Here is a 10,812-nt window from a genome sequence, read left to right on the forward strand (position 1 = left end):
TGGATACAAGATTATAAAAGAAAAGGAATAGATAGTTAGACCACATGAAGGTATAATGTTAAGAACCCAAGAATGGTAACTCTTGGACCCTTGACACTACACACAACAATAAACCTATCTCTTACAAAGACACAAGATCGGAATCCACCTCCCAAGTATCAATGTTTCCAAGCAAATGTAAACACAAGTGATTCTACACTTGTCTAAGCCCTAATTTTGTTTTTGGGTGCCTCAAGGAAAGAGGACTTGTGTTTCTTTGTCTTGCAAGACTTACAACTTCATTCATAAAATAAGGAAATAAAACCCTACATTGTTTTTTATATAGTTATTACAAGATATAAGTTAAAATGACCAAAGGAGCCTTCAAAAAGTGGGCTGCCCATCAAGTGTAAGTTATGGGATGATTTTGGTGTGTTTTGGGCCTCTTCTACACTTAAATTGTACACACCAAGTCTCGGGACCAACACGCACCATATCCGTGATTATTCTTGTATCAATCCTAAATGATTCCATCCTGTATAACAATAGTTATAAACCATTTAATCCATGACTTATGTTTTTTCAGTTACAAGTTCCAGAGATGTTTGCAAATAGTACCCCTATTCCAGGCTGATAAGTCTAGGAATCCCAAATCATTGAAATATTATGGACAACTCAATCTTTCCTAGAAAATCAAAGCAATCTTTGATGTATCAGATCTACCAGACCACAAAAGCCTTTTAAATAGATGTTATTTTGTTGTCACCTATATTTTGAAATATCATCTTCTTTTAGCAACTATGAAGAAGAAAAAGTGTAGAATAGCAGATCAACACAAGTTTTTATGTGAAAAACCTTTTAAGTCTATTATTTAATTAAATGGACCATAAGTTTTTTTATTTTGTGAGATGACCTATTTTTAAGATAGATTTATTATCTATCCGACAGTCAAACCAACAGATTTGTTATATGTCTGATAGATACATAGAAAGATCTATTATCTATCCGACAAATGAGAAAATAAAAGTAGACCATTTTGCTAATTAAAAACTTGAAGAGGGTTGAACATTTTGCTAAATGCAAACTTAAAAAGTCTTAATAGCCAAATTTTCTCCTCTAACAACACCTACCCAATCCTCAACAATATTCTCTAATTGTTGGTACCTTCTCCAACTTCTTCAAAGACACTAACCAATCTATGAAATCCTTTTACAACTCAAAACCAATACCTTATACTAATCACTATGAAAGTAATAAGCTAACAGTTAGGAACCACAAGAATTTAACTATTACAACTCAAGAACAATATGAATAATACTTTATGAGAATAAGTTCTTCTCATTGTAGCAGTTGACTCTTCTTCAAGGAAGACCCTGGGATAAATATTTCTCTCTCTATATTTATAGTGTCTCTTTTCTGTGGTTCACCTCATAAACTGTCAATCCAATACTTTATATAGGAGTAAAATAGTCATTATGTTTCTCCAAAACCAACCAAGAATTGGTTCAATACTTCTCAAGAAACCAATCCTTGTTTGTCTTGGTCTGAAGTCAGCTAATTACTTCTCCTAGTTTTCAACCTTTCATGTGTTCAATTATTGTAATATTTTCATGTCTTGAATACCTGCTCCTTGTAGAATTTGATTAAGCCTTAATCCCAGTTCTTCAAGGTTTCCTTTTGTGTGTGCAAATAGCTTCTCCTACATAGACCATAGTATCTTCAACTATTGTCTGAAGGACATTGTTCTCTCAGTAATTCCTCTTCAGTGTTGATAGGTTCACCAATTCCTTTTGGAGAATTTGAGCTGACTTTGAATCAATATCTGTACAAATTCGGACATCTTTTGACTGTGATTTTCTCACATACTGTAGTTTTGTGAGTTATCTTTTCGACAAAATAATAAACTGTTATTTTCTTTTATGGGAATACAGAATCTGTATATGCAGAACAACAACTTCCACTAGAGTTCAAGTATAAAAAACAACACAATGAAGTATATCAAATACCCTCAACACAAGATCAAAATAACCTTTCCAAGAGGTGTATTTTATTTTTTCAAAAAATAGATGAAACATAAATGAATAAGGCCAAGTCATCCAAATTCACGGAGTTTCCTTAAGGAAATAATTTCCCTCACTGTACCTGAGGTTATGGAATTTTTTCTCCCAGGATAAAATAGCCTCCAATCCAAATATAGCGGTACCTCAAATATTTGAACTCGTCGAACGCACTCAACAATTTGAATGATCACATAGAATTTTTGAAAATAAGAAGAGTATTTTTTATTCTAAAATTTCGTATCAAAACCTGTGAAAGAAAGCAGGTTCTTATAGTCATGACATGCCTTTTTGAAAAGGTAGCATTGGTTCAATTAAATGGTGTGTCTTTTCTGGAAATTCATGTCCGTTCATCCAAAGAACATGTCTTTTCCTGAACAGGAATACCAGTTCATGAAACAGTGTACCAGTTTATGAAATAGTGACACCAGTTCATAAAACAGTGGCACCAGTTTGATGAAGTATTGTATTAGTTCAAAATACTATTTCGAATTCTGCATGCATGTATAAATGGAGGTTCGAAACACTGTAGGAAAAAGAAAACAATTTTACTGCATTTTCCCTTTTTTATTTTTTGGAATTCAAATAAATTTTATTCAAAAAGATAGATCTCATCGATCGATCATTTGACAAATCCAAAGCCGAAGCCGAAACCGAGCCGAGCGAACAATGACGATGACGGCGCAAGGCATCTCTATTTTCTTGCCTTACTTATCATGTGGAGTAAGTTCCATTATTATAAACACTCCAAAGTTCCCTTCTCCCACCAATGTGGGATACTTAGTCTTTTTAATTTTGGGAGTACACTTTCCAAATGGGTGTCTCCTACCCTCCATCATTTTTATCTTCATTTTCCATTCACACTTTCTTCATACTTTGAACCCAAAAATCCCCCACATGAATGGGGAATGGCTATTTTTCGTAAAAGTTTTATGGACAAGTATGTGATCATCAAGCAAAGACTGATTGCATCTGGATAAGTGGGTTTCCCTTTGAACTTTTTGTGGTGAACATGTATCAGATGCACTAGGACAATCGGTAGATTTGATATCTTTGAACCATTGAGCTTTAATGTACACCTAGACAATATATGTCACACAACCAGCCTTTTACCATTTATGGTTCTCATGGTTTTGTTCTTTTCAGCCATGAACACGTCCTGTTTTCGTGAGAGCTTAGAGAATAGGCCTTTACTAACATTCTCTTTAAAGCGGCTTCCACTTCGCCCTCGCATAGGTGATTTCTAAATTTTCAATCCTATAGATTAAACTATTTGGTCAAATTTGCCAAATTTAGATAATCATTAAAAGACTTTTCACTTTAAGTCTTATCCTTGATTAATATACATTGTCTACATCATGAGAATAGGTTGGGTAATTGACAATTTTGAACCTGTCAAACACAACTTTGTTTAATCTCCTTGAACCTAGATCTTGGGATCTCCAGTCTACTAGGTAGATTTACCGCCATACTGACTTGTCCTAGGCCTTAAACCCATTCTCTTAGATGTCCTTTCTACTCCTTCTCTAAATAGGCCTTTTGTAAGTGAATCCGACACATTATCATTTGACTTTACATAGTCAATATTGATAATTCCACTAGAGAGAAGTTCCCTAATAGTATTAATTCTTCGTCGTATGTGACGAGATTTACCATTGTACATCATGCTCCCTGCCCTACCTATTACCACTTGGCTATCACAGTGTATACATACTGGTGCCACTGGCTTGGGACAATAAGAAATATCCTCTAAGAAATTTCAAATCCATTCTGCTTCTTCACCGACTTGATCCAATGCGATAAATTTAGATTCCATTGGAGAGCGAGCAATACAAGTCTGTTTGGATGATTACCAAGAGACTGCTCCTCCATCGATAGTAAATACATATCCACTTGTGGATTTTACTTTGTTCGATCCGGTGATCCAATTTGCCTCACTATACCATTCAAGTACTGCAGGATATTTATTATAATGTAAAGCATAATCTTGAGTGTATTTAAGATACCCCAAAACTCTTTTCATTCCCATCCAGTGAGTTTTGTTGGGATTACTCGTGTACCGACTCAATTTACTGATAGTGCAGCTATGTCTGATCGTGTAAAGTTCATTATATACAGTAAACATCCCAATACTCTTGCATACTTCAATTGCGAGTCATTTTTACCTTCATTCTTTTGAAGTGCAAAGCTCGCATCAAATGGAGTCTTGGCAATACCGAATTCCATATACTTGAACTTGTCAAGTACCTTTTCGACATAATAGGACTGTGACAATGCCAACCCTTGTGGAGTTCGATGGATTCTTATACTTAAGATTACATCTGTAACTCCAAGGTCTTTCATATCAAACTTGCTCTCGAGCATTCATTTTGTTGCATCTATGTCAGAAATGTCTCTACTGATGATCAACATATCATCCACATAGAAACATATAATGACTTAGTGATTTGGAGAGTCTTTAATATAAACACATTTATCACATTCATTTATTTTGAATTCGTTTGCCAACATGGTTTGGTCAAACTTCGCATGCCATTATTTTGGTGCTTGCTTTAGTCCATATAATGACTTGATAAGTTTACACACCTTGTTTTCCTTCCCTGGAACCACAAAACCCTCAGGTTGTTCTATGTAAATTTCCTTCTCCAATTCTCCATTTAGGAAAGAGGTTTTCACATTTATTTGATGGATTTTAAGACCATATACCGCAGCCAAGGCAATTAACATTTGAATAGATATTATCCTTGTTACTAGCGAGTATGTATGAAGTAATCAAGACCTTCTTTTTGTTTGAACCCTTTTACTACAAGTCTTGTCTTGTATTTTTCAATAGTATCATCCGCTTTCATTTTTCATTTGAAGATCCATTTAGAACCTAAAGATTTATTTTTGAGAGAAAGATTAACCAATTTCCATGTATGGTTGCTTAAGATTGAATCAATCTCACTATTTACTGCCTCTTTCTAAAAGTATGCGTTCGAAGATGCCATCGCTTCCCTAAATATTTGAGGCTCATTTTCTAAGAGAAATATTACAAAATCAAATCCAAATGAATTAAACGTTCTTTGACGTATACTACGTCTTGGATTTTCTTTATTATGTACATTCTCACTTAGTTCATCTCGAGGTCATTTACATCCTCCACTAGACTGTTCATCTCTAATTTTATACAGGTAAATGTTTTCAAAGAATTCAGCATTGTCTGATTCAATTACCGTACTTTCATTAATATTCGGATGTTCAAACTTATGATCCAAAAATCGACATTCTTTACTACTTTTAGCATATCTTATGAACACGCAGTCCATCATCTTAGGTCCTATCTCACCCTTTTAGGCATAGGAATTTGGACCTTTGCTAGACACCCCCACACATTAAAATATTTCAAGTTGGGTTTCCTTCCTTTCCATTTTTCATAAGGAATTGATTGTGTCTTACTCAGTATATGATTGGCTGTAAGGATAGCCTCCCCCTATAAGTTTTGTGGTGAACCGAAACTTATAAGCAAGGCATTCATCATTTCCTTTAAAGTTTGATTTTTCCTTTCCAAAATTCTGTTAGATTGAGGTAAATACAGGGCCGTAGTTTGATGGACGATTCCATTCTCTACACATATTTCGGCGAAGGGAGATTCATATTCTCTACTTCTATCACTTCTTATCATTTTTATCATTTTATCTAACTGATTTTCAACTTTAGTTTTATATTGACTAAACGCATCTATTGCTTCATCCTTAATATTTAGCATATAGACATAGCAATATTTAGTGCAATTGTCAATAAAAGTTATGAAATAATTTCTCCTACCACGTGATGGTGTTGACTTAATATCACAAATGTCAGTGTGGACTAAGTCTAAAGGAGTGAAATTCCTTTCAATGGACTTATAAGGATGCTTTGCATACTTTGATTCTACACACGTTTGACACTTTGATATATTGCACTCAAAGTTTGAAAAAACTTCTATGTTAATCAGTTTTCATAATATTTTGTAATTAACATGGCCTAAATGTCCATGCCATAAATCATAAAAATCAAGAAAATAAGAAGAATTTGAACTTTTATTTATTTCAACAGCCATTACATTCATCTTATAAAGGCCTTCCTTCAGATAGCCTTTTCCTACATACATTTCTCCTTTGCTAATTACAATTTTTCCAGAAACGATTACACATTTGAATCCGTTCTTTTCTAGAAGTGAAATAAAAATTAAATTCCTATGTAACTCCAGAACATACAAGACATTGTTAAGTGTCAAGACCTTTCCTAAAGTCATTTTCAAGCATATTTTTCCTGTTCTTTCTACCTTAGTAGTAGCAGAGTTGTCCATGCAGATCATTTCTTCTACTTGAGCTGGAGAGAATGACGAAAATAGCTCTTTGTTGGCACATACATGGCGGGTGGCACCAGAATCCATTCATCATTCGCGAGGATTTCCCACCAAGTTGCATTTTAAGAACATAGCACACAAATCATCGCGTTCTTTGTTAGATTAAATCATATTTTCTTGATCCTTTTTCTTGACTTTCTTCAGGGCACGACAATCATGGACTTGTGGCCAATCTTTCCATAATTGAAGCATTTTCCCTTGAATTTCTTCTTGGGTTGATTGCTTCCTTGTTCAACTTTCTTTCTTTTCTTAGAATTGTTTTGGTCATCTTCTACGATATGTGCTCCATTAATTGTAGAATTCCCTTTTGACCTTCTCTCGGCAGCTTTATTGTCCTCTTCAATACGCATCGGACAATAAGATCTTCGACAATTATCTCCTTGCATTTATGCTTCAAGTAGATTTTGAAGTCTTTCCACAAAGGTGATAGCTATTCAACTATCGCGGCTACTTGAAATGCATCATTCACAATCAAACCTACAATATAGTTTATGTGAGTATTAAGAACTTTTTTAATTTGTTCAACTAAGGTATTTTTCAAAGATATACCTTTAGCTAGGAGATCATGTATGATGACTTACAACTCCTGCACTCGAGAGACAACCGATTTGCTATCTATTATTTTAAAGTCCAGGAACTGTGCAACAAGGAATTTCTTAATTCCCACATCCTCTATTTTATATTTTCATTCAAGTGCCCCCCACAATTCCTTCGATGTCTTAGTTCCACTATAGATATTGTAGAGGTCATCTTGGAGACCACTCAAAATATAATTCCTGCAAAGGAAGTCTGAATGTTTTCAAGCTTCTACAATTACGAAATGCTCTTTGTTCGAGGTTCCCTCGGGTACCTCAGGAGCGTCTTCTCTAGTAAACCATTGCAGACACAAAGTGGTGAGGTAAAAGAATATTTTTTGCTGCCATCATTTAAATTTAATGCCCGCAAATTTTTTGGGCTTCTCCGCCGGTGCCATTGTAGGCGGAGCATTTGTGCGACTTGATGTGGTAATATTAGTTGCCCTGACATACATTGCCGCATCTTAGATTTGACTATCGCTTGTCATTTTTCCTGTCACCACAAGACAAAAAATACTTAGTATTTTCATAATACTACTTATAAAGTTAAGCAACTTTAAACTTTTCTTCTTGTTTCTAGTGGACAATGAAGTTTTTATGTCTTACAATTGTCAACCGAATGATCTTTAACTTGTGATGAAGTTTTTATGACTTTAAATCACTAGTTAAGTTCAGGCGGAGTAGAAAGTTAAAACTTTAATCTCCAAAAACAAGCTATACAGATTCTGAAAAGTTGTTTCCTTGAGATTGTTATTCCTTCTACGGGTACGAAGAATCTGTATATGCAGAACAACAACTTCAACTAGAGTTCAAGTATAAACAAGAGCACAATGAAGTATATAAAATACCCTCAACACAAGATCAAAATGATCTTTCCAAGAGGTGTATTTTATTTTTCAGAAAATAGATGAAAAAGAAATGAATAAGTTCAAGTCGTCCAAATTCACAGTTTCCTTAAGGAACCAATTCCCCTTACTGTACCCGAGGTTATGGAATTTTTTATCCTAGGATAAAATGGCCTTCAATCCAAATATAGCGGTATCTCAAATATTTGGACTCTTCGAACACACTCAACAATTTGAATGATCACACAGAATTTTTGAAAAAAAGAAGAGTATTTTTTATTCTGAAATTTTGTATCAAAACCTGTGGAAGAAAGCAGGTTTTTATAGTCATAACATGCCTCTTTGAAAAGGTGTCATTGGTTTAATTAAATGGTGTGTCTTTTCTGGAAATTTATTTTGGTTCATCCAAAGAACATGTATTTTACCGAACAGGCATACCAGGTCACGAAACAGTGGCACTAGTTCACAAAATAGTGGCACCAGTTCGATGAAGTATTGCATCAGTTCGAAATGCTGTTTTGAATTCTGCATGCATGTATAAATGGAGGTTCGAAGCACTGCAAGAAAAAGAAAACAATTTTACTACATTTTTCCTTTGGTATTTTTTAGAATTCAAATAAATTTTGTCCAAAAAGATATATCTCATCGATCGATCATTTGACAAATCCAAAGCCGAAGCTGAGTCGAGCGAGTGAGAGATGATTACGGTGTGAGGCATCTCTATTTTCTTGCCTCACTTATCATGTGAAGTAAGTGTTCATTATTATAAGCACTCCAAAGTTCCCTTCTCCCACCAATGTGGGAGACTTAGTGAACTTTTCAATTTTGGGAGTACACTTTCCAAATCGATGTCTCCTTCCCTCCACCATTTTTCTCTCTATTTTCCGTTCACACTTTCTTCACACTTTGAACCCAACATAAACTCCTGATTTTATCACTCCTGCACTGAGTTATGGATTTACTACCACAGATGTTCAAAGCTAAAAAAATTTGAACAAGCCAGATTTCGAGCTTACTACAAAGCGATATCTATACAAATCCGGAGATCTTTTGCCCATGATTTTTACATATTATATTTCTATGAGTTATCTTTCCAACGGAAGAAGAATCCTATGATTTTGGCACTTCTACTATATATTATGACTTTTCTTACCACAGATGCTCAAGGCTGAAAAGTTGAGCAAGACAAATAGAGCTAACTTTAACAAAAAAAGATATAATTAAATCCAGAGAGATTTTGGCCGTGCTCTTACATATATGTAGTTTTGTGAATAATCTTTCCAACAGCATAAGTGGCTTGGAATTTTGAGTTATTAATCTCCTACTACAAATGTCAAATGAAGGGATCGGGGAAGGTAAATATTTGGTTGGCATGTCGGATTTGAAAAAATATTATGAGTAACATAGAAAGTATTCAACTGAAAAAAATAAGAAAAATGCATCTGAAGGAAAGAAGTCGCTTTTATTTCTCCAAGAAGGACTGTCACTACATGATAATGTTCGAAAAGTAACCAAGAAAAGAATGAAAAATAAAGAATTTTTTTATGCAGAAACAAAAAATTAAGGAAAAAGCTTAAAGTTAAGGATTTGCTGGTAACCTGTCTCAGTGTCCTCCTTTAAATTAGCTAGTTCTTCTATTTTTTGATTGAGACAATGGACCAAAGTTTTCTATTTCATGAATCTTGTTTTCAGTGGTGGTGATATTCACTTGATTTTCGGACAGTTTCTTATGATGCTCCTCAATAAGTGTTGTGGCCTCTTTCTTCTTTGCAGTCCTATAGGCCTCTAACTCTTTTTTAGATCTTCCAAGGACTGTTTGAAGCACTCCTAGCTTCTTTTCCACCTTGATCACAATATGAAGGCGTTGTTTCAAGGAAAAAAGTAGCTCTTGGTGAGAATCTCTAGTTATTTTTGAGATGTAGACAACCTCACGATATCATAATCTCCATGTTTATTGAAAAAACTTCAATCGAAACCTCCAAAGAAAAAAGGCTGATGACATTGACCTCATGAATACCTTTACAAATTATGGAAACACCTTTCTTCAACTCTTTGACGCTTTCCAAAGACTCAGCAGAGAATTTTGTAATCCATTCACACAAGGTAAGCCACATTTCTGAGATATAAGAAAATCTAAAGTTGGAAAGAGCCTCTTGTGGTTCAAAGTTTTGAAGAAACATGCTACAAAAGGTCGGACCAAATTCATGGAAATGTTAGAACATTTAATCTGCTTTGCTCCAGCCTCTACATTAGTTGTTATGTTGGGAAAAGTCAATATTTTCTGAAAGAGGGAGCATCAGCTTCATTGATGGATCCTCATTTGTAGCTTGATCCTTGACGTCATCAAACAAGATGTGAGAACTCTTCATCACATTAGAGGGATTCGTGCTTGTATTACAATCTTAGAACATGTCATCACTAAATACATCATTAGAAATATCCCCAAGACCTAACTAAAAGAAAGAAAAAATAGAGTTAATATTGAGTAAAGAAGCAAGTGAGGTGAAATAGTAAGAAAATAAACTTTACTTGATGTACCAATTCAGTCAATGGCATTGTTGAACCAGCAGCACCATCTTCAAAGATATCGCAGTACCAATGCTAATAGAACCTAGTCAGGAAACTCACAATGTTGATCGCTTAAATCCTTAGGCTTTTTCTTCAAATGCTTCCAATGTTGTTTCTGACTAACATTGCTCTCATTTGAGCTGGAGGCTTGCACTAGTGATTCCAATATCATTGGGTGAAATAAATGGTTTGGATGTGTCGCTACAAAATGGGATAAAGCCTGGTGATTCTTTAACGCATTTACCAGATGAGCAATTGTGCTATTTTATAGCGATACATCCAAACCATCTATTTCAACCAATAGAACTGGTATCACTAATGCAAGCCTCCAGCTCAAATGAGAGTAATGTTAGTCAAGAGCAGCATTAAAAGCATTTGAAGGAAAAGCCTAAGGATTT

The sequence above is a fragment of the Capsicum annuum genome, chromosome 6 (genome assembly GCF_002878395.1).
Source record: "Capsicum annuum cultivar UCD-10X-F1 chromosome 6, UCD10Xv1.1, whole genome shotgun sequence".
In the NCBI taxonomy this organism is placed as follows: Eukaryota; Viridiplantae; Streptophyta; class Magnoliopsida; order Solanales; family Solanaceae; genus Capsicum; species Capsicum annuum.